A 25,338-nucleotide genomic window follows, 5' to 3' on the forward strand; every position below is an offset into this window, starting at 1 on the left:
TCTTTCTGGCAATGCTCAATCCTTCTAGCAGCCGAAAGGAAACAAATGAACAAAAAACCCGTTTTTTTCTCACAGAGAACTAGAGTTTCTGATACAGATGCTACCACTGCATGCTAAACTTGTAAGTCCTGCCAAAGTTTGACCTGTTTGTTTTACAGCAAAAATTGTTCTTCCACTGTCTTATGGCCTTCATACTTTTTGATGAGAAATCTACACTATGGTTCAAAGTTTGAAAAGTACAGAAATAACATTAAATTAATAATCTCCATTGCCTCCAAACTGAACTGTCCAAAATAAACAGTGTTTAAAATACAGTGAGTATAATTTCAAAAATGGTGGAATTAGAGCACTAAATGGTGGTTTGGCCAGAGGACCAAAAAATTCCCAAATCTCATTCTGCCAATAACCTAGGTTCCCTGGTGGGTGCAAGGGTTCCTGAGGGAGATATACACACCAAGAAAAGTGGCAACATGTATATAATCACAATTTGTTAATGGTAGGGCTTGTGTCACAGTAGAGGGAAGCCTAGGAAACCAGTCAGTTAAAGGTCTTAGAGGGTTTTCCTTCTGTCTAAGCACAAAACCACCTTAACCAAACTTCCCCAAATGAATCCGATGGTACAAGTTCTTTGAACAGAGAGTGCCAGGAAAAAAAGGTGGATAGATGCAGGATTAGAAGTTCCACTTGTCACCAGCCAGGCTGACAGTTTTGATGGTCAGGTAGGAAAGGGGCAGCAGAACCCACACCCTTTCGTATGATGTTTTATTATAGTGTGTCCTCAACCATTAGAAAAGGAAGCTCAGTATCTATCCTGGTATGTGAAGGATGAGAAAAGTGTTTGCTCCTCCACTGGAAATTAAGGGTTGGGAAGGAGGAAAAAAAATTCTACACGAATATTTCCCTTTGCTTTTCTGATCTCATTCCAAATAACAATAAGAGAGACAAATTAGGTAAGTCCTTCAAAAAGCCATTTTCCCCCATGGTCATTCCTGTGTATCATACTGGGTCAGGAAATGGGCAACAACTGACCAAGGGAGGCCATTTTACTATTATAGCATAGCCCTCTAAAGTATGTGAGAACACGGCATAAATTCAGTTAATCTCAGGGCTACACTAAAAGGTTACAACACCTTCCTACTATACTTCATTTTTGGAATCATAAATAGCAGCAGTACGGTATGTATTACTGTGTCGCTGAACACAGCTCGTCAGGTAATGTTATACAGTGTGCAACACATGACAGCATAAGCCAACTATATCAGTGTGAATAATGTAAGATGTGAAATTTTATTAATAAATCTTATTATTTTTGTTTATTATTATATTATTAACTTCTTATCACTGAATTTCCTTTAGAAATAAATAAAAATATAGAAAAATTACTGATCCAATAAAGCAAATTCCCTCCACTAATGTTCTCCTCAAAACAGATAAAGTGGAGGCCCCTGGTTGGTTCAGCCAGAAGAGTAAGTGACTCTTGATCTCCGGGTTCTCAGTTTGAGCCCTACATTGGGTGTCAAAATTACTAAAAATAAATAAACAGAAAGGATGAATACTTACCATTTACATCGACATGGATGGAACTGGAGGGTGTTATATTGAGCAAAATAAGTCAATCAGAGAAAGAATTATTGATTTCACTCATATGTGGAACATAAGAAACAGCGAAGAGCATCATAGGGAAAGGGAGGGAAAACTGCGTGGGAAGTCATCAGAGAGGGAGACAAACCCTGAGAGACTCTTAACTATAGGAAACAAACTGAGAGTTGCTGGAGGGGATGGGAGGGGGAATGGAGTAATTGCTGGATGGGCAATAAAGAGGGCACCTAGTGTGATGAGCAACTGATGAATTATTGAACTCTACATCTGACACTAATGATGTACTATTTGTTGATTAATTGAATTTAAATTTTTAAAAAACTGAAATAATTAAAATAATAAAATAACTCTTATCTTCCTTCTTTTTTTTTCTTTTTCTTTTCTTTTTTTTTATAGAGAGAGCTGAGCAGGGTGTTAGGGGTGGGCAAAAGGAAGGGCAAAGGGAAAGGGAGAGAGATTCTTAAGCAGGATCCAGGCCCAGCATGTAGCCCTAGGCAGGGCTGGATCCCACCACCCTGAGATCACGACTGAGCAGAAATTAAGAGTGAGATAACTCCTATCTTCCTTTTAAAAAAAATAAAGTGGCCATCAAAACGAACATTGAATTATTAAAACAACTTCTCTCTGGTTTTTAAAAATCTGCTCTGCTTCCAACCATTGTTAGGTCTTCAGAAGCTGTCATCTTCATTTCTGGTGCTCATGTATTTCTCCCAACACTTCCGAAGATGGATTTAGGGACCCTCCTGTGCACCACTTCCCCAAGTTCCTCAAGGTGAAACATGTCCATGAAACTATTCAAGTAACAGCTCCAAAGCCACAAAATTTAGAATCCGCAAGACCACTCAGGCAAAAAGTCCAGACTTAAACGTTTACTACAACTAATCTTACGTGGAAGAAAAGGTAAACACCCGAGCAGATCATGGAGACTTCAAGATCGCTGAGATAATAGGCAATTCTTCCAGTTTATTTGTCCCTTGTGGACTCAAAGGCTATGGGAAAATCAACTCTGAAGAGGTTGGTTGGTGGTAAATAAAGTTTGAGATTATATTTAAAACACAGAAAATTTATAGTGCTAGTTTTAAATGCGCGGTGGGGGAATGAACAAGTTGCGGCGCATAATTGGTGCTTACAGGTTGGTGGGTAGTAAAGAGGAGAGTCTGAAATTCTCCATTTCACTTAGCAGTTCTACTTTCTGGAATGTAGCCTCAAAAAATAGTGAGCTTTATTTTCCCGCCAGTCTTAGGAAGAGAACCAAAACACACAGAACTCAACAAACTGTGGAACAACGACCCATTCCCTGACCGGGAATCGAACCCGGGCCGCGGCGGTGAAAGCGCCGAATCCTAGCCACTAGACCACCAGGGAACCGCAAAAGTTCCTTTCTTAAAAATCCTCTGAGAGGAGTTAACCCTTGCCTGATCTCTCTAGAAAAGCCTCCCGGATCTGCCTTTACCTTGCCTCCCGCTCTTGAAAAGAATTCTCCCTAAGTCCATTCCCTCCCTGCTTTCTCAAAAAAAGAGCCCCACAAGAAAGACCGATAGCTACGCGGGACAGCAGACGCGCCCCGGGCCCCCCCGCCAGGTCCACACGTCCCGGCACCAATACCCGCCTGGCGGCCGCTCAAAGTCACCCTGAGAACGCGCCTTCATGAGGCGGCCGCGCGCCAACACCAAGTCTTGAAGAGGGCCCCGCAGCGCAAGGCGCCCGGCTTAACACCCCGGAGTCCCCAACATCAGCCGGTGGACTCCGGAGGACGCAGCAACCCACGCGGCGCGGATGGAGACCGCTTTCAAGAAGCTTCGGCAGCCCGAACCGGACCCGGCTCCCGTCCCCCTACAACCCGCCGCCCTGCGCTTCCCCCCTACCTTAGCCGCTGAGCTGCACGCTAGGCCGGAACAGTCCTTTTCGACACCGGCCTTTCTCCCACGCCACACAGCCGCTCTGTTCGAAGGCGTGTTTCTTCTCTTCTCCGCCGCGGTCTCGGAGCCACACGCTCTTCTCCCGGCGGCCCGCCTGTGGCGAACAACTCTCCCGACACCGGCGGCGAGGACTACGCTCGGACCCCGGGCTGGGCCGCCTTGAAGCCTCTTCCCCGCCCCGCCTCGAGGGGCAGGGGCAGGGCCGGGCCCCTCCAGCGCGGCCCCTCTCGCGGGTCGGAGGCCCGCACTCCTGCGTGCCGCCCGCAAGCGAACTGCGGGCGGCGTCGATGAAATAGATCCGACCTGCGACGGGCAGGTCCGTGATGCGCGCGGCCGGCGACGGCGAATTCGCGGCCTCCGCTCCCGCTGCACTCGCGGCCCCGCAGTCCGCACCCGCGTGCCCTAACGTCCCGGCCGGACTGAGCACCCAAGACGCCCCAACGGGAGGGACCCGGAGGAGAAGGGCAGCCTCCCCTTTCGGTCCTGTCCGATATTAGCTTCCCAGAACGCTCCGGAGGAGACAGAACGCGAGAGGTGGAAACAGAGCCGAGGGAAAGGAAGAACTCCAGGCGATTTTCCTCATCTAAAAACCGCATGAAGATGAAATCGGGGTTCGGTCGCGGTTGACGGTGAGTCGAGTCCCCCTCCCCAGTGGGAGCCAAAGCCTTGGCCCGGCCACCCGAGAGTAAGCAGCCCCTGCTCCTTTGGGCATTTGAACGTGTCCCCCCTTGGGCTTTCTGTGGATTCCAAGGATGCAACTGGTAAATTTATTTTTAATGCCCTTCCTTGAAGTAAGAGTACTTTAAAATCTCTTAACAGAAGACACGGTTTCTGGTAGGTTTTGAATGAGGTCTTCCAGGTGTGGGGGAAACTAGAGAAAGCAGCTACAGCTGAGAATCACACACGCCCAGGAACTGCACTTCAGCCAGGTGGGTTTGTCTCTTAGGCTGGGCCTATGTTATTTTAAATGCATCTTTGATTGAATTTAAGATAAATTTAGGACGTTTGTGAGGAATAGTTTAATTTTCATAGGCTTTAACTTAAATACACATTTTTAAAGTTATATAACAAGCACATGAAGCCTGCCAGTTTTACAAAAATGGGAAAGAAATTATGTATAAATGGGAAAGCATCATAAAATGGCCTGTATTTAATGGCCAGTATTTAGTGGTTGTTTCCACTAAAGGTCTTTTCCCCCTTGGATAGGTAACGTCTAACTTCTTTCTATAAAACCTGACAATCACTGCAAAAACCAAAATACGACTTTCTAGTTCCAACCTACTCTTCCTTACACCTTTTCTCATCATCTCTCCCTAATCTTTTCTAATGCAATTTTTAAAAAGTCAATTTTTACATAGCCTCCAATTTCATGGTCAACAACTATCAGTCCAGTTAATTAGAGGCCCTCCTGGGAATTTGATCTCCCCACAAAGAAAAGAGAATTCCAAACCAAACATTGTATTTATGGTCATAAATAATAGAAAAGTTTGCTCTAGCCAAACACCTGGAAAATGAACTTTTTTTTCCAATAAGAATCTAGATTCATGGTTGAATGTTGCAGACATTTTGTCTCTAAAGGAAACTGGGGATTTATTTTTTCTAGGAGCTGCAACAGAGGGTCTTTGGCAAAGGGATCAGATATAATATGTGAGGACCTATGTCTTACAATGAAATGAGAGAAGTTAAGTGACCAGATTTTTATTTGTGTGATGGCTACTTTGTTATGTACACGTTTCAAAATTTATTGAGCTCTGAAAAAATCAAACCTGGAAGAATTTAAGACTTACTATTAAGCTGCTTATTACTATAAACAAGACCGTGTGGGAGTGGCAGACGGGTACATGTGTAAATAAAAAGAACTGAATTGAGACATGTAAAATAGACCTCCCTTCTCTGGTCAAATTATTTTCCAAAAAGAGACACTAAAGCAATTCAATGGGGAAAGGACTATCATTTCAACAAACAGCACTGGAACAAGATATCTACATAGTGATAAAAACCTACAATCCCTACTTTACAGTATACATGAAAGCTAATTTGAGTTGGATCATAGACCAAATCATACACACTACAACTATAAAGTTTTAGAAGAAAATACATGAGACTATCCTTATGACCTGGTGGTAAGCAAAATAAATATCACACACCAAAAACATAAAAAAGAAAAATGATGTTAGACTTTAACAATATTAAATAAAAAATAATAAGTTAGACTTTTAAAATATTAAAATTTAGTCTAAATATTAAATTAAATAATTAATTTAAATATTAAATAGTTAATTAATAATTAATAAATAATTAATTTGAATATTAAATTAGACTTTAACAACAGTCATACTTAAAATATTAAACATTAAAGTTATAAAATAATTAAAATATTAAAAATGTCTTCTCATTAAAGATACCATTCAGTGAAAAGGCAGAGCCAAATCACAGACAGGGACAAAATATTCACAGAACTTATCTGACAAAGACCCTATCTCCAGAATATAAAATGACCTCCTATAATCAATATTAGAAACTGAAACACCCGTTTTTTAAAAATGGGAAAAAGCTTAAACACTTCAGACAGAAAGATATACCAATGGCCAGTAAGCACATAAACGAGTGCTCAGTATCACTAGTTAGGGATATAGATACTAAAACTGCTTTGAAATACCACTGCACCCAGTAGCACGGCTAAAAAAGTGAAAAACACCGAATCTTTGTGAAGATGTGGAACAACTTGAACTCTCCCACATTTTTAGTGGGAATGTGTTATAGCCATTTTGGCTTTATAGTTTCTTATACATTTAAACAAATTTACATAAACATCCCTTTATTCCCATAAAATCCTTCACCTAGATATTCTTCCAAGAGAACTGAAAACATATGTCCATACCAAAAAGATTGTAACAAGAACGTTCATAGTGTTTTTATTCTCAATAGCCCGAACTAGAAACTACTCAAGTGTCCACTATCAGGACACTGATAAACAGATTGTGGTATATCCATATAATAGGATATTACTCAGCAATAAAAAGTCATGAGCCTTTTTTTTTTTTTGAAGATTTTATTTATAACAGAGAGAGACAGAGAGAGGGGGAACACAAGCACAGGGCAGCTGGAGAGGGAGAAGCAGGCTCCCCACTGAGCAGGGAGCCAGATATGGGGCTCTATCCCAGGACCCTAGGATCATGACCTGAGCCGAAGCCAGACACTTAACAACTGAGCCACTCAGCGCCCCAAAGCCACAAATTTTTATATACTCCACAATATAAATAAAACTCAGAGACATTATGCAGAATACAACAGCATACATACTCCATGATTCCATTCACAGGAATTTCTAGGAGAAGCAAAACTAAAGTGCAAAATATCAGCACAATTATTTTCAAAAATAATGCAGAGGATAATGACAATGGGGATGATGATCCTGATTATGATATTGAGCAGCTACTAAATTCAGGCACAGCCAACAACAGAATGAAGTAGCTACTCTTACTAGCCCATTTTTAAAAAAGATTTTATTTATGTGACAGAGAGAAAGATCACAAGTAGGCAGAGAGGCAGGCACAGAGAGAGGGGAAGCATCTTTGGGTCCTGGGATCAAACCCCAAATTGGGCTCTCCAGTCAGGGAGATCTCAGTCCCAGGACCCTGAGATCATGACCTGACCTGACCTGAAGGCAGAGGTTTAACCCACTGAGCCACCCAGGCACCCCTTATCAGCCCCATTTTACAGAAGAAAGAAGTGAGGCACATAAAATTTGAGTTACTTCTCCAAGGCCATACAAAAACAGAATCAGATTTTAAAAACTAGAGCCTGTGCTCCTGAGCACAGATAGATCAGATCTTTTTTCTTCTCGGTCCTAGGTATTTCTGATTTTCTCAGATGTAGGTAGGGAGGGGTAAGAAGATAAGAGAGAAGGAAAAAGAGGGCAAAAGAGGAGTGAGCGATAGAAACACAAAGATCTGTAGTCAACAAAGAGCAGAACAGGAAACTATTATGAATGTTTTTACATCAAAGGTTATAAAAATTTTGGGGAGATTTGTGATCTGCAAGCAAGCTAAAGATTCTTATGCCGAAGTGGTTAAGTATTGTGCTGAGGTCAGAAAAGTAATCACAATTTTTAAAGTTGAAAACTAATACATTAAAGTTTCTAGAAGAAAATGTGGGAAAATGTACTTATAGTCTTGGGCAGGAGAGATGTCTTAGAGAGTAAGATACCTTAACAATAAAAGAAAAAATGAATCAGATTCCGTCAAAAGTAAAAACTTATGTTCATCAAAAATCACCGTAAGAGGGGCACCTGGGTGTCTCAGTGGGTTAAGCCTCTGCCTTCAGCTCAGGTCATGATCTCAGGGTCCTGGAATGAGATCGATCCCTGCATTGAGCCCCTCATCTGGCTCTCTGCTTGGACAGGAGACTGTTTTCCCTCTCTCTGCCTGCCTCTCTGCCTGCTTGTGATCTCTCTCTCTCTGTCAAATAAATTTAAAACAAACAAACACCATAAGAAAGTAAAAAGGCAATCCATAGAGTAGGAAAAGATATTTGCAGATTTCTTATCTGGACATGATTCAAATTGAATGGACAGAGAACTTTTAGAAATCAATAATAAAAGCCAAAACATTAAAAATTAGCAAAATACCAGAATAGGCTTGCTTCACAAAAGATAATTTCTAAATGGCCAAAAGACAAAAGGAAAGATGCTTACTTATTATTTATTAGGGAAGCACAAATTAAAACCACAGTGAGATACTACCTTTATGCACTCACAGCAACTTTTAAAGAGGGAGAACACCAACTGCTGACAAGATTATAGAGTAACTATACCTCATTGCTGCTGACAAGGTAAAATCACACATTCTGGAAAATTGACTGTTTCTAATAAAGTTAAATTTACACCAACCCCAGGACCCAGCAATTTCGCTACAAAGTATATACTCAAAAAATGAATGCACATGTGTAAGGACCTTGTTCACAATGGCCAAAACTATAAATTATCCAAGTATCCATCAACAGCAGTATGAGCACAGGAATAACATTCATCAAGAACACTGTAATAATAAACTCAACAGCATGGATGCATCTCAGAAAAAAAAATACATTCACTACTGTGAATTTTAGAAATAGTCAACATTAACCGCTGGAGATAGAAATCAGAACCTTTTAATCTACTTAATTATATGTTTTTGTTGAACCATTTTAAAGGAAGTTACATTGAACTTAAATACTTCAGCATGCAAATGACTTCACCGACTCCAATATTACTTAATTAAGTCAATCCGCTAGACTGGGATCAGCAAACTTTCTTTTGTAAAGTGCCCAGTAGTAAGTATTTTAGGCTTTGTTGAAACTACTCAACTCTGCCATTGGATTACAAAAGCAGCCATAGATAATACATACATGAATAAGTATGGTTGTGTTCCAGTAAAACTTTATTTACTAAACAAGTTGTGTGTGGATTTGGCCAGCAGGCCATAGTTTACTGACCCCTGCACAAAAATCACAGTTCTTTCTCAAACTCAAAGTATCACAACTCATGCCAGTGGGAATTCCTTTAAGCCAGCTGTGGGTGTCTTTAAAAGACCCTAGTGGAGGGGCGCCTGGGTGCCTCAGTAGGTTGGAGCCTCTGCCTTCAGCTCAGGTCATGATCCCAGGGTCCTGGAATTGAGCCCCGCATCGGGCTCTCTGCTCAGCAGGGAACCTGCTTCCCTTTCTCTCTCTCTGTCTGCCTTTCTGCCTTCTTGTGATCTCTGTCTTTCAAATAAATAAATAAAATCTTAAAAAAAAAAAGACCCTAGTGGATTATTAATGAATCACTGCCTTCTGGGAATGGTATTAAAGATAAAAACCTAGATACTCTGGATAATCATGGAACTTTTTGATGTCGCTTTTAGATTAGTTCAGTTCACAGTGCTATAGTACATTGTAACTTAATTTATTTTGTATATATAAAACGTTCATTGGAAAATGACAGTGGGGTGCCTGGGTGGCTTCATGGGTCGAGGCACTGTTTCTTGATTTTGGTTCAGGTCATGATCTAAGGGTCCTGGGATTGGATCCGAGCTGGGCTCCACACTCAGTGGGAAGTCTACTTCAGGATTCTCTCTCCCTCTCTCCTACCCTCATCTTACTCCATCTCTATCAAAAATAAATAAATACATCTTCTTTTTAAAAATAACGGTGATTTGGGACACCTGGCTCAGTCCGTAGAGCATCAGATTCTTCATCTCAGGGATCGTGAGTTCCAGCCCCATGTTGGGTGTAGAGCTTACTTTAAAAAAATAAATAAAATTTTAAAAATAACAATGATTATGCCTGTTTGGGGTCTTGTGATTTTTTTCTTTTCTCTTTGGCTCAAAATCTTGATTGTCGGTTAACAAAGTTACTTCTCTAACTTGTTGCTAAAACATAAATAAGGCCCTTTCAAAACAACAAAAAAAATCAGAATGGTTTGCTTAAGCACAGCACAAGTAGGTGGGAATTGGCTAGAAAGGGCTGTACTGATGTTTCTGGGCTGATGGAAATTTTGTATAGCTTTAACTAGGTGTGGATGTTTTTACATCAAAAATGCTAAAGGAGGCACGCCAGATGAAGTCAGGTATATGGTGTGCCGTGATCTAATAGTGGTTAGTACTTTGTGTTGTGGCCGCAACAACCTCGGTTCGAATCTGAGTCATGGCAGTATCTGGCATCTTTCTTGAACACATTTGGTACATGTTTTAGCCCTGGTGTTAATCCTCTTACCACTTTTTGTGGCCTAAGATCAAGGTTTGCGGTGTCTCCCTAATACTTTGCAGTTATAAGGGGAGGAAACCCTACTGTGCACTAAACTGGGGTCAAGTATTCTGTCTTCCAGAACCATGCTCTATATCTGAGCATGCACAGAACTATCCCAAAAGAGAAAGAGCCATCTGTAGCTTCCACTTATGTAACAGTGTAGACATGAACGTTTTTCTGGTTGAGATATTGCAGTTGTTGATGGGGTCTTTTTAGACACTATGACAATGAGCTTTTTATGAGTTCGTACAACAAAATCTAATAAAACCCAATTTCCATACCATTCTCTGCCCCTCCAACCCAACTTTCATTCTAATTGTACATATTGAAGTCTAATTCATGTAGAACACAATCAGGGTCTTAAGTGCACAACACAAAGAGCCTTCACAAAGGCCAAATACTGCTGTGGCTCAGATTCGAGCCAGGGTTGCTGCAACCACAATGCAGAGTGCTAACCACTATACGGTCACAGCACACAGCAAAGATGCTGCCAATTGGTGTGTGTCCTTTAATATTTTTGATGCAAAATATTCACAATATTTTCTTGCTTTGTTCTTGAACAACTACAGGTTCTTGTACTTTTCTCTCTGTCGGGTCCTCTCTCTCCATTTCTCTCTCCCCATTCTGATACAAAATAAAAAACCATTCTCATCTCTCAGGATCTGGCCAGTGCATCTCCACAAGCCTCTTGGGAGGTCTCCTTGTCTTCAATCATGCCTCTCCTACTTCTTTCCAGTCTCCTGAAGGTTCCCTTTTGGCCTCGACCCTTTTCCCGCTCCCTCACACTGACCCTGTGGACCCCACTGAAGACAGAATGCGGAATGTGGTTGAACTGAGCCCTGGAGCTTAAGCTGCACAGATGGTGCGCTGTAAGTCCCTCTGCTGCCCAGCCCATGGGACATTGCAGGCTTCGAAATCAGTTGACAAAAATAAAATCTTTAGGGGCCTCTGGGTGGCTCAGTAGGTTAAAGCCTCTGCTTTCAGCTCAGGTCATGATCCCAGGGTCCTGGGATCCAGCCCCGCGTCGAGCCCCGCATCGAGCCCCGCACCGGGCTCTCCACTCGGCAGGAAGCCTGCTTCCTATCCCCCTCTCTCTACCTGCCTCTCTGCCTACTTGTGATCTCTGTCTGTCAAATAAATGAGTAAAATCTTTAAAAAAGAAAGAAAAAAAATCTTTTTAGAAAAAAACTTCCCCCTTTTAAAAACATTTTTCTATTTTAGTTCTCAGAGTTCTTCAAAGGATTAAAAGCTTAACAGTGACAATGTATGGGGGAAAAAATGAAGACCAACCAAAGGAGAAAAGTAAAGACTGTTTATACAGAACTTACTAAAGCAAGGCCATCAGCCATGGTCGCTTGAGTTTTAAAAGAGTCTAAAGCTGCAGGGGGAGTGGGAAAGCTTTATAGTAGAAAAAAGGGAGGACTTAAGGTATGCGCTCCTTGGAGGCCGTTGGCATGGGAAAGCTGTAAGTAGGTAACTAGAAGCTGAGCGTCCTGTATGACTGGTTAGCGGGCATATTTGACTTTTTTTTTTTTTAAGATTTTATTTATTTATTTGACAGAGAGAGATTACAAGTAGGCAGAGAGGCAGGCAGAGAGAGAGAGGAGGAAGCAGGCTCCCTGCCAAGGGGAGAGCCCGATACGGGACTCGATCCCAGGACCCTGAGATCATGACCTGAGCCAAAGGCAGCGGCTTAACCCCCTGAGCCACCCAGGCACCCCATATTTGACCTTCTTAGGGTGGTCCTAGGTTGCAATGGGGATAAAAATTAGGGAAGTAATTATTAAGTTATTATTTTTTTTAAGATTTTATTTATTTATTTGACAGACAGAGATCACAAGTAGGCAGAGAGGCAGGCAGAGAGAGACTGAGAGAGGGAAGCAGGCTCCCTGCTGAGCAGAGTGCCGGATGTGGGACTCGACCCTGAGATCATGACCTGAGCCAAAGGCAGCGGCTTAACCCACTGAGCCACCCAGGCGCCCTAATTATTAACTTATTAATCAAATCCTGGCCATTTTGAGCCAGTTGTTCCACAACTTTATTTTTTAGCTTCCTGGATTGTTACTGGAGTAAAAAGCCTGTCTTTCTACAAATCTGCAGACTTCTAGCAGGCTACTTCCTGGAGAGCGGCTGCAGCTGGAGGACCAGAGTTCATCAGAGTCTATATATAGAGAGAGAAAGTCTATATATTCTATCTATATTTTTATATATAGTCTATATATTCTATACATATGTTTGTATATTTTAAATATTCTATATTTTTTATATATTTATGTATACATAACATACTCATAACATATATACATGTGGTGTAGCCATTGTCCCTTTGTATGCTCAGACTCTAAAATGAGTTAATTCAGCAAGTCCTAATTGAGTGTCTTGGGCATTCAGCTTCCCTTCGTCCCCCCTCGACCAGCCTAGGGTGTAGAGGGGTGGCGGGTCGCAGTCCGGGTGTCTCCAAAGGTTCTGGCTTCTGAGGGGCAAGGCGGGGCGAGGCCATTTGCTTTCCCCAGTTTCGGAATCACCCAATGCACCGGTTTCAAACCCGAAAGATGACTTGATTTGTCGCTCTAATCTCCGGTTTTCCAAGGCTTTGGAGCCTGCCCAATCACACAGCAGGGACTAGTGGCCATTTGCGATTCGGAAGGAATCGCTATTATAAGGAAGAAAGAGAACACATTGTGTCTCTGTGGCGCAATCGGTTAGCGCGTTCAGCTGTTAACTAAAAGGCTGGTGGTTCAAACCCACCCAGGGACGGTGCCAAGCTCTTTTACATCAGTTTGGTTTTCGCAGATTCGCCTAGGAAGAGTGTGCAAAATACCTCATTTCCCTCCCTTCAAGTGATATAAGGGCACCTTCTGGAGCCCCCCTGACTTCCCCGAAGATCTCCCAGAAGAAACATAAGAGACAGAGAAGTTCTGAGAAACAAGGAACAAGAGAGGCTTGGTGTAATCTGTCCTGAAGAGCATGTTTTGTGGGATGGGATCTTGTTTCTTTAGGCTAGTAACAAATTTTATGTACCTCAATTTTTCAACTGCATAATAGCATCTTGCAGGATGTGTCTGTATTTAGTAATTGTTCAGTCAATAATGCTATCAGTGGAATTGTGAGCATTGTTATCATTATCTTCTGCATTATTTTTGATGAAAGCATGTCTTTGTACTGTTACTTAAACTTTTATATTTTATTTTAAAAAGCAAGTTGATCTGGCGCCTGAGTGGCTCAGGGTCCTGGGACCGAGCCCCACATTGAGCCCCACATTGGGCTCTCGGCTCAGCACGGAGCCTGCCTTCCCCTCTCTCTCTGCCTGCCTCTCTGCCTACTTGTGATCTCTGTCTGTTAAATAAGTTTAAAAAAAAATTTTTTTTAAATAAAAATAAGTTGATCTTACAATAATCAAATAATCCTGCAGTCATCATCTGTGTACCCATCTCTTTTGGGTACAAGTATCTGTATAGGATAGAGTCCTATAAGTGCAATTGCTCTGTCATAGTGGTTACAGTACGTTTTTTAATGTAAATAATAAATTCTGTAAATTGCCATCAATTGTAGTGGGATCAATTTATAGTTCAATTTATTTTTCTAACTAGGAGAATTCTTTTCCTCATACTCTTGCTAGCACAACACACTTTCTATACAATTATCTTTGGTCATCTAATGAGGGGAGTGTTGTCCTCCTGACTTAACTACAGGGAGGTACAACAGATGACATGGTGGGCATTAAGCAGTAGGATATCTCTGCATCTACTCCTCTACTAAACTGCCAAGATATTTTTATATACCTGTAATTGATTTCTGTGGAGCCCTGTCAACCAGTGCAGAGAAGACTGGCTAGCGTGTCCTCTTTGTGCCAAGCAGTTTACTCAGAGGGAGAAGAAACTCACTAGTCCCAGAGGTTTGTTCCTCTTCCCCTCTCTCTATAAATAGCAAGGGTGAATTAGTATCTTGTCTCTATTTGTCAGGATTCTCCAGATAAGCAATCAATTCAGAACTAATATATACAACATACTAATTCATCCTTAGCACTTCAGATAAGTAGGTAGGTAAGTAGGTAGATAGGTAGGTAGGCAGATAGACAGACTAATTGATAAGATAGATGGATCATAGAGTAAGGAAGACAGAGACTTATTTTAAGGAATTGGATCACACAACTGTGGAGGCTTTGGCCTTGCAGGATAGGATGTCAGGCTAGAGACCCACAAAAGGCTAAGTTTGACTCCAAAGGCATTCTGCTGACAAAACTTTCTCTTTCAGGAAGGTTAGTCTTTCTCTACAAAGGCCTTTGACTGGGTGAAGCCCACTCACATTATGGAGGGCCTAAATCAATAGACTAAAATCTGCTTTAATCAAAGTCTACCGGTTTAAATGTTAATCTCACTTAAAAATGCCTTTACAGGAACATCTAGAATATTGTTTGACCAAATATCTGGGTGCTGTGACCTAGGCAAATTAACACATAAAATTAACCATCACTCAACGCTGTATTTTTCCTTTACAGTTTTTGGCAGCTATTTCCACGAAAAACATACCTGAGACACATCATTCTAGCCAAGAGAATTCTGCATCTGACAGGGGCACCTTGTGAACCATCGGTTCACGTTCCCTTGATTTTTCTGTTGAACCTCAGGAGCAGAAATTGAGCTCTATGACTTTTACATACTATGTGTAATTCTTAGATAAGTCGTCGTCTTTCTCATTTATACACTGTCAATTATTTTTTCCCATCAGTGGTATCAGTGTGGAATTCTGGTTTTGCTTTGATGAAATGCACATTGAGAGATGATCTCTGCTGGGTGGTGGTTCACAAGGATTTATTCTCTGTTGGATGGTAGATGACAGATATAATCTAATCTGCGAATCTTCTGTGATTGGGCCTTTATCCTGAGGTTTTTGGTTATTTTCTCGTGTTTGAGTCTGCAGTGTTGAGAATTTGTTCACATCTGATCCAAATTCTGTGGACCCAAAAGTGGAATACTTTCTATACCAAGAATTATCTCAACACACGGTGATTCTCCCTTAAGTCTCTTGACTTTAATAAATTGCTCTACATAATGGGGAGTATGGAAAAGAAATGAAACTGAATTTCTGGTATCCATTAGCCTGTTTTTGTAGTTTATACTGAAGTTACCAAATGATAGAATAATTTCACAACTGTTTAAATCAGGCTAAAGAAAGGAGGAAAAGGCTATTTATGTCATTGAAATTAGGCAATTAAGTCGACAAATAGGGCTTCTGACAGTTATATAAACAAGATTTAATAATTTCCAGAACTGTTAACTAGTTCATCCTTTTATTAAAAGAAGAAAAAATCCTCTTAAAATGGATTTTTAAAAACCGATAAAATTCAGTGACCATAAGGCAAAAGACTGAGAAGGCCCTACCGCACTGAAAAGGCTATCACAAAATTACTCAGATTTCCAGCAGAGTGTCTTCTCCAAACACTTAGTGGTACATAGTTATTTCCTTTTATGTTCCTCATAATAAGCATTTTTAATAAATACCATTGCCTTTTTTCCTTTTATTGGTGTTATTACTTTCTATAATTAGTTCTTTTCAAATGCCCAGTAGTTTTAGGAGCTTTTTCCATTGTATAGTTGTAAATTGTTTTCTAAGGAAAGTAATTGCAATAATTTGTTTTCTTCTGGAGGGCATAGATAGGTCTCTAACAATTCAAAGGAGGTACTTCCCAGATTGGTTTATGGATACTAATAATCACTTATATAAATTGAAAATAGCAGAAATTAAGTACTTCAACCAAAGAAAAAATGTTACTATTTATGTTTAGATTTTCAGAGAGTATTTGACTCCTTCCAATTTTCATAGGTAATTACTTTGTGCTTTTTCTGTGTGATTCCCTGACATTATTCTTTTTGAGTAATCAAATTACCTTCCCTGTTTACATCAAAATGCTGCTTGGACCATAGTCATATGACCATTCTAACTATTGCTCCTACTACTACCAAAAAAAAAGAAAAGAAAAGAAAGGAAAAAGGCAATTGCTCATATCTTATTAAGAAACTAACATGATAAGGATGTGATCCAAGATTCTGAATTTCACCAGTTTGTAGTGTATGCAAATTTCTATTCTGGCTTGTTGTTCTTAAACTACAACATATGATTTGCATATCCTGTGATAATACACAATGGATGTATCAAAAAGAGACTGAGGCTCTCATGGTCAAATTGGCTCCATTTGAAGCAAAATTTTGACCAAACACTGACAGCTTAAAAATTCTGAAAAGGAAAAAGTACAAATCTGGCTTCAATGGATGGACACTGGAAGAGATAACTTATCATGTGCAGTTTTTAGCTAAACTTTCAATTCTATTCAGAAAACCTCCAAATCACTGAAATTGGTTTCCTTCATGACCCAGAGAAATTGCTCCCAGGACAGACTACTTAGCTTGTCCTTTTACAGATTTCAGAATATCAGCTTATGAACAAAACAGAAAGAAGGGGAAAGAGAGAGAAATTCATTATTCTCTGTTTTCTTTCTCCCCTCTCACCTGTTTTGTTTTAATATAATTTCTTGAAGAAAGGCTTTGTTTAAAGATCAGCAGCTTATGAGAGTGAATTATGTACTCATAATTATCTCATTCACTTTGGGTGGAAATTAATTTAGTATAACAATTTTGGAAAATTATTTGACACTACTAAAAGTAACTGCTACTACAACTAGGGGTGCCTAGGTGGCTCAGTTGGTTAAGCAACTGCCTTGGGCTCAGGTCATGATCCTGGAGTCCCTGGATCTAGTCCTACTTCTGAGCTCCCTGCTCAGTGGGGAGTCTGCTTCTCTCTCTAACCACTCCCCTCTTATACTCTCTCCCTCTCTCTCAAATAAATAAAATCATTTTAAAAAGTGGCTGTAGGGGCACCTGGGTGGCTCAGTGGATTAAAGCCTCTGCCTTCAGCTCAGGTCATGATCCCAGGGTCCTGGGATCGAGCCCCATGTTGGGCCCTCTGTTCAAAATCTCATTAAAAAAAAAGTGGCTGTAAATATAAATATAAATATAGAAATAGATATAAATATAGGTAGGGAAATAGGCATATATGTATATATCCTATGACCCAACAATTCAAATTTTATCTAAATAGCCTGGAACCATGCTGCTGACCTGATTGTCACTAGTCACATATAGCTGTTGAACATTATGGTTAGTGTCACATGTTGAAATGGGATTTTTTTTAATATATCTAGCTAAATAAAATATATTATTAAAATTATCTCACTTAGTGGTGCCTGAGTGGCTCAGGTGGTTAAGCATCTGCCTTTGACTCAGGTCACGATCCCAGAGTCCTGGAATGGAGCCCTGTGTCAGGCTCCCTGCTCAGTGGGGAGGCTGCTTCTCCCTCTCCCTCACTCTGTCCCTCCCCAACTTATGCTCTCGCTCTTTCTCTCTCTAATAAATAAAGTATTTTAAAAATTATTTCACATGGGGTGCCTGGGTGGCTCAGTGGGTTAAAGCCTCTGCCTTTGGCTCAGGTCATGATCCCAGGGTCCTGGGATCGAGCCCCGTATCGGGTTCTCTGCTCAGCAGGGAGCCTGCTTCCTCCTCTCTCTGACTGCCTCTCTGCCTACTTGTAATCTCTATCTGTCAAATAAATAAATAAAATTTAAAAAAATATATTTCACTTATTTTTATTTTTTTAATGTGGCTATTAGAAAATATAAAATTACTTTTAGCTAGTATATGGAGAACACTGCTTTAGAGAAAGGTATGCGTATGTTCACCAAAAAGCATGTAAATAATGTTTATCATTGCTTTGTTCCAAATGACTCTAATCTGGAAACAAATCAAATGTGCAACAAGAGCAGACTAAATATATTGTGATATAATCATATGATGGAATACACACAACAGTGAAAATAATATGAATAAATCTATACCATAGTTTAGAGTGAATAAAGGCAGATTACCTCCCACGTGTGCACACACACACACAACCCGCTAGTATTTACTTTCTGATTCCATTTATGTGAAGGCAAAGAAAAAGCAAAACTAAATGGTAATAGAAATTTAAGGAAGGCTAACTCTGTGGAATGTTGCCTGGGAAGAGGCATGAGGAAGCTTTCCAGAGTCTGCAAATGTAATACACCTTAGTCCAGGTGGTGGTTACTCAGGTAAGTTTACATTAATAAAGGAACTCTTAACTGCACAGTGTACTTTACATTTCCTATAACTGAGTAAAAATAACCAAAAGGCCGCAGTTAGCTAAAGTTTGCAAAACTGATAATGAAATTTATTCTCCTTGGAAAGCCTAGGCTAGGATGCAAAGTAGGTTCACCTTAGGAAACTAGAGGAAGAAGAACAAATTAAATTGTAGGTAAGCAGAAGAAATGAAATAATAATGAATAATGAATGATGAATGATGAATGAATGAAAAATGAATAATGAATAATGAAATAAAGGAGAAGTCAATGAAATTGAAAACAGGAAAATAGTAGGGAAAAACAACAAAGCCAAAAGCTGACTCTTTGAAAAGATCAATAAAATTAATAAACCTCTAATCAATGAAAAAAAGGCACAAATTACTAATCTAAGAAATGAAAGAGGCCATCAGTCCTGATCCCTTGGACATTAAAAGATAATAAAGGAATATTATGAAAAACTATAGCCACAAATGTGATAACTCAGGTGAAATGGACCAGTGCCTTGAAAGACATAATCTACCCAATTTATACAAGGAGAAATAATCTGAACAAACATGTATCTCTTAAAGAAATTGAATCAACAGGGGCGCCTGGGTGGCTCAGTGGGTTAAGCCGCTGCCTTCGGCTCAGGTCATGATCTTGGGGTTCTGGGATCGAGCCCCGCATCGGGCTCTCTGCTCCACAGGGAGCCTGCTTTCCTCTCTCTCTCTGCCTGCCTCTCTGCCTACGTGTGATCTCTGTCGGTCAAATAAATAATAATAGAAAAAAGAAATTGAGTCAACAATAACCCATTTTGCTTTTGCTTTGCTCGGGGATACTCTTGCTCTCAGGAGGAACTTGAGCAATGAAGAGGAAATATCAAGTAGAGTCAAAGGCCCTGAGGTGCTAGAGCTTCCCTGGGCTCAGCCCTTTGGCTCCTGTTGAAGTTTACTTCTCTGTCACCATTCAGGTCCTCCCACAAAGCTTCATGCTCCTCTGTCCTCTAAAAACATTATTTCTTTAACTTCCATTTTTATACTGCAATCTTATCTGTGCAATAGATTAGCTTTGCAAAATTCAGTAAACACTCTTCTGGGGAATCAAATCCAGTGTCCTGGGGGTGGGACAAAAAAAATCTACCACTGATCCACAATGGCTGACAAGACTATCTTACTCCTAAGTCCCCTAATTAGCATAGATTACCTAGTTTTATGTGGACTCCCACCAACCAGAGCCTGGATTTGCACTCTCTTTTCCCAGGGGCCTTCAAAAACAGGAAAACTGCAATGACCACCACCTCACACTTGGGCCAACACAGTTGCTGGAGCAATGTAACTCAGTTAGTTGGCAGGAAGGTGTGAAGCCACCACCTGTGTAGAACCTGGGACCAGCAAGGGACTGAGACTCCATCTGTGAGAGGGCAGGACTGGCTGGGGCTCCCATTCCCTTGGGGTGGGTGTGTGGCTCTGATGAGGAAGCAGAGGCAGCAGAGAAGATGGCCCCTGGGGCTGAACTGACATTCAGATGCATCAAGGTAAGTGGAGAAAGCCATTCAGAATTGTTCTGGAGTGTGAGATCTTATTAAATCTGTTTCTTGCTACAGGGAAATAAAGCAAATGATTTTATGGTAAAATGATTATTCTGTAACCAGTGCTGTCCTATACTATAGCCACTAGCCACATGTGGCTATTTAAATTTAAATTAATTATTGTTAACTAAATAAAATTCAGTTTCTCGGCACTAGCCACATTTCAAATGTTCAATTCCTATGTTTCTAGTGGTCACCATATTGGAAAATGCAGACCCAGCTCATTAGTCAGTTGTACATAAGATTTTTTTATTTCTAAGTCCTGACTTCCTACTCCCTCTTAAACTCATTTTAGTTGATTTAGTTCATCCCTAGAATCAGCAGCGTTGAGAGAAACTTTCCTGCTTTCCCTAAGCTGGTAAAGAAGAACAATTCCATGCCTTGGCTACTGCAGGGCAGTGGTAAACCTGGCATGACCAGGGTCTTGGATTGATCATTCCAGCCCCAGTGTTGCTGCAGGGGTTCTAAAGATTCCCTGCTCCAAGGAATGCTTGTGGAGACTGGAGTTCTGCTTCAATGCTAGCCCCTCTGCCTCCCCAGCAAAGACCACTGAAGGGTCCCTACCAAAGAGTGATGGGAAATATTCTCTCCTCTTCCTCTCCAACTGTGAAAGCTCATTTCAGTGTGGTCATGCACTGTAATCCAACATCTATTTTATTTTTTTTAATGTGTAGTTTTTTTTTCTTTATTGTACATCTTTTAACAAATAGAATCTTAGATTTAATAGAATGAAAGTTGTTTTGCTTTACATTTTTTAAAAATTATTTTCCAACATCTATTTTAAATATCACTGAACATGAGTTTGGGGGCTTTGACATCCAATAGACTTTGGTTTGATCTTGCCTCTTCCATTAGCTCTGGCCTGCCAGTCAAATCTGGGGTTTTTTTCATATTTCAGCTTCCTCCTCTATAACAATAGAGATAATATTTACTTTGAAATGCTGCGATGAGCTTTAACTTTTATACTTTATGCCAGTTTACATTTACAATTTAACTTCTTTTTTAAATATTTTGTTACGTTACTATAACAGACTTACCCTGAATACTTTAAGATTAAAGTCCAAGTACATACCAGTAATCTATTTTTGTTGTTTTTAAGAAATGGAAGTAGGAACATTTAATTTACTTAGAATTTGTAGATTTCCTCAGTGATAAGGAGTATGTGTAGCAAACCAGCCCATACACTGCAAAAAGTAGATAAAATCTGGTTTAAAGGAATTGTTTGAAGTCTTTGGAAGACCACCAGTGCAGCTCGGACACATAGAGCCAACAAGAGAGGAAAAAAGGAGAGAGAGGTGCTCATTGGAGCAAAATTAATTTTCTGCTTTTTCCCGTCAGGACATTGGCCTGGGCAGGAATCAGAGACTGAGAAGCTGGGGAGAAGGCAGCTACTAAGAATCAGAAAAAAAAAGCAGACTTTAAATAATCCATGATGGGGGCGCCTGGGTGGCTCAGTTGTTGGGCGGCTGCCTTCAGCTCAGGTCATGATCCCAGGCTCCTGGGATCGTGCCCCACATTGTGCTCTCTGCTTGGCGGGAAGACTGCTTCACCCTTTCCCACCCCCACCGCCCGCTTATATTCTCTCTGTCTCTGTCAAATAAATAAAATCTTTTTTTTTTTTTTAAAGATTTATTTATTTGACAGAGAGAAATCACAAGTAGATGGAGAGGCAGGCAGAGAGAGAGAGAGGGAAGCAGGCTCCCCGCCGAGCAGAGAGCCCGACGCGGGACTCGATCCCAGGACCCTGAGATCATGACCCGAGCCGAAGGCAGTGGCTTAACCCACTGAGCCACCCAGGCGCCCCAAATAAATAAAATCTTTAAAAATATATATATATTGGGGCGCCTGGGTGGCTCAGTGGGTTAAAGCCTCTGCGTTCGGCTCGGGTCATGATCTCAGGGTCCTGGTATCAAGCCCCGCATCGGGCTCTCCGCTTGGCGGGGAACCTGCTTCCCTTCCCTCTCTCTCTCTCTGCCTGCTTGTGATCTCTGTCTGTCAAATAAATAAATAAAATCTTTAAATATATATATATATATATATATATATATATATATATATATATAATATACAATAAAAAATAAAATAATAAAATAAAAATAATAAATATAAATAAAATAAATAAAAAATAATTATATATATATATAGTAACCCATGAGGGGAAGCATAGTGGAGGTGCTGGGAAGACTTGTGGGGGCTGTCCTGGCATTGTGACTTGAGGAGCCAAGACCCTGTAGCGCCCAGGGATGTGAGCTGGATGCTTGGTAAAGCTTTTGCCCTTGTTAACCTTAAAAATAAAACTGCCAGTTATCTTACCGACAAAAGATGTTTATTGGAAAATAGAAGAAAGTTGTAACCCACAAGCAAGCTATAGCAAAACCACTGGAAACTCCCACCAAAAAAGGAGCAGAAAGTTCTTTTATAAAGTAAAAGGGGAAGCTGGGTAGGTGTTCTAAACAAAAGGTCTACTACTGCAATAAACTGGGAGTTCAAAGAATAGTGGCTTTTCATTGCTGCGTTGTGACTGTTCCTCATTGGCTGGGCTATTGCTGGGGCAGGAGGAAAGCCTGTCTTCCTCCTGCAGGAAGAGTAAAGTAACATTCCCTTGCTTGCAAGGTCTCTTTTTCCTCCTCTTGGGTCTGCAATGTAGTAGGGTGTGACATCTCCCCCTGACAATCTCTCTGTTCTGGGAGGCTAAATCTTGAGGTTTTCCTTTTCTAACGTTCACACCCTCAAGGCATTTGCAAATTCAGCTACCTGCAGGGAAGAAGCTATGAAGGCAAACTGAGTAGGACTGAAAGAAAAGCAGTTTCAGTGCTACCATGATGCAGAGGATATCGATATAAGTAGATGTTCAGGACCCTCCATAGAGAAGGTACCACTCAGACAACAGCCCTAAAGACCTACTGGCTAAGAATGCAGGCAAAACCAGATTAGACTGAGACTTCCAATCAGTACAAACTAAAACAGCTCAACCATGAGATGGATTGAGGTGATCTGCCTCTCTGTCCCTCCCAAAAGATAACATTATCCAAAGCCTCCATAGTTTTTCACACATCAAGCCCATCATCAATGACATTTTCCAATGATACAAACTAATAAGAGCAAGAGAGGGAAAAACAAACAAACAATAGAAACTGACTCACTACATGACTGAGCTCCTGGACTTCTAAGATAGGAACACTAAAATATAGCTGTTCAAGGACATAGATGACAAGATGGAAATTTACACTGGAGTTTAGGAATCTATTGAAAACTCATGGAAACCCTAGAACAGAAATATGTGATAACTAATTTTTAAAAAGCAACATATGGGGTTTTTTTGTTTTTCGTTTTGTTTTTTAAAAAGACTTTATTTATTTGAGAAAGAGAGTGAGAGAAAGAGAGAGCACAAGCAGGGGGAGGGGTAAAGGGAGAGGAAGAGACCAACTCCCCGCAGAGCAGAGAGCCATGGGACTTGATCCCAGGATCCCGGGATCATGACCTGAGCTGAAGGCAGATACTCAACTGACTGAGCACCCAGGCGCCCCACAACATATGGTTTTAACAGCAGTTTGGACCCAGTTGAAGAGGAATTAGTAATTGAAAAATAAGTATAAAATATCTAGTTGAAGTATGTGTAAAGAGCTAAAAGGAAGGGAACTTCAAAGAGGAGAGTTTTTAAAAAGTACACATGTTTTTAAAAAGCTAATGTACCTGTATTTCCATTAGGAGATGGAAATTGGATTAAAATCAGTTTTATAAATGTGATGGTTGATTAAAAAATAACTGATGAGCTATCAAACCAAATGTACAAGAAATTCTATCAATTTCAAACAAGACTGAAAAGCAGAATAACTGGGATGCCTGGGTGGCTCAGTGAGGCACCTGCCTTCAGCTCAGGTCATGGTCTTGGGATGGAGCTCCTGCTCTTCCCTCTCCCACTCCCCTGCTTGTGTTCCCTCTCTCTCTGTCAAGTAAATAAATAAAATGTAAAGGAAGGAAGGCAGGACTTTGAGTGTCACTTGACACGGTGTCCCGCCAACTCTGCAGCTCGGTCCCGCCCTGCCCTTGGGGAACGGGAGAGGGGGCGGGAGAGGCTTTCTGGGGCTTCATCAAAGAACTTGTATTTTTCTGAGAACGATGCTCCCAGACCCTGGGGTGTGCCCTTCTCTGGCAAAAGTCGGAGCCCCTAGATGTGCGTCGGAGTCATCCTGCCGCCGGATTCCGGTGTCCGCCAGCTTAGCGGGAGTGGGCCTGCTGATAGCCTTTCTTAGCTCGCTCGGCTGCGTGGTACGGGCCCCAGGTGTGGGCTTGAACATGGCAGAGGGGGACACCCTGATATCAGTGGATTATGAAATTTTTGGGAAGGTCCAAGGGGTGTTTTTCCGCAAGTACACTCAGGCTGAGGGAAAAAAGCTGGGATTAGTTGGCTGGGTCCAGAACACTGAGGAGGGCACCGTGCAAGGACAGTTGCAAGGTCCCATCTCCAAAGTGCGTCATATGCAGGAATGGCTTGAGACAAAAGGAAGTCCCAAATCACACATCGACAGAGCAGACTTCAGGAATAAGAAAGTCATAGTAAAGTTGGATTACTCAGATTTCCAGATTGTGAAATAATGGCTTGAATTTAAATTTTCTAAGATAAACTCACTGGTTTTGTTTTTATTGTTAATATAGATCTAGTCTGTGTTCAGTATTAGATTTGGTCAGTAAGTTATGTTAGTATCAGATATTTGAATTTTACTTTATATTATATGTATGATAGATGACCAACTCTACACAATTCTAAATAAATAAAAATGCATTAGAACCTTAAAAAAAAAACAAGAGAACTTGTTTTGTTCTCTTTAATCAAAGGCAAACCGAAAAGTTATAGGAACATCTGGAAAAAAAAACAAGACATGTTATATTCATTATTAAAAGGCTAAAGTACTATCGTTTTGATCCACATTTAATCCCTGACAAAATATCTTTCAAAGTGAAGGTGAAATAAAGGCCTTTCCAGATAAGCAGAATACCTTCAGAAAAGGAAATACAAAAGATAGTTCCTTAGGCAGAAGTGATCCCAAGGGAAAATGGAAATGAAAAAAGGAATGAAGAGCAATGGATATGTTAAATATGTGATGATATTATATGCTAATATATTTATTAATTATTAAGTAATTATTGATAATTGGATAATAATTATGTTAATATATTTGTTGATAATATTTGTTATACTGGATATGTTAAATATGTGTTAATATTTATTTATTAAATAAATCAAATAAATATTACTGTCCCAAGCAATAATTATAATGTCTGTGTGGTTTACATATATTTGAAATAAAATTAATGACAACAGGAGGGCAAATGGA

The 25,338-nt window shown here is 40.5% G+C and overlaps 2 protein-coding genes and 1 pseudogene across 15 annotated transcripts in view; 2 read left to right on the forward strand and 1 right to left on the reverse strand.

Annotated features, from left to right (window-relative positions):
- The window catches only part of FCGR1A (Fc gamma receptor Ia), a 23,924-nt gene extending 20,117 nt beyond the window's left edge, over positions 1–3,807 (reverse strand). For 3 of the 5 annotated variants that reach the window (XR_014299478.1, XM_082686001.1, XM_082685999.1), the window contains exon 1: positions 3,465–3,590. The gene's annotated coding sequence lies outside the window, so the exon portion shown is untranslated. Of the gene's footprint in view, positions 1–3,464 lie in introns of all 5 variants that reach the window. The other 2 variants (XM_082686000.1, XM_082686002.1) reach the window with 2 other exon arrangements.
- Positions 3,808–4,045: 238 nt separating this feature from the next.
- The window catches only part of LOC309842069 (myomegalin-like), a 51,783-nt gene continuing 30,490 nt past the window's right edge, over positions 4,046–25,338 (forward strand). For 3 of the 9 annotated variants that reach the window (XM_082685978.1, XM_082685985.1, XM_082685973.1), the window contains exons 1-2: positions 4,058–4,147; positions 4,357–4,447. The gene's annotated coding sequence lies outside the window, so the exon portion shown is untranslated. Of the gene's footprint in view, positions 4,148–4,337; positions 4,448–25,338 lie in introns of all 9 variants that reach the window. The other 6 variants (XM_082685977.1, XM_082685972.1, XM_082685984.1 and 3 more) reach the window with 4 other exon arrangements.
- On the forward strand, positions 24,002–24,805 carry LOC309842234 (acylphosphatase-1 pseudogene; annotated as a pseudogene). Its single transcript has one exon. The product of its transcript is annotated as an acylphosphatase-1 pseudogene (transcript).

Source organism: Mustela nivalis (genome assembly GCF_964662115.1).
Source record: "Mustela nivalis genome assembly, chromosome: 10".
NCBI lineage: Eukaryota > Metazoa > Chordata > Mammalia > Carnivora > Mustelidae > Mustela > Mustela nivalis.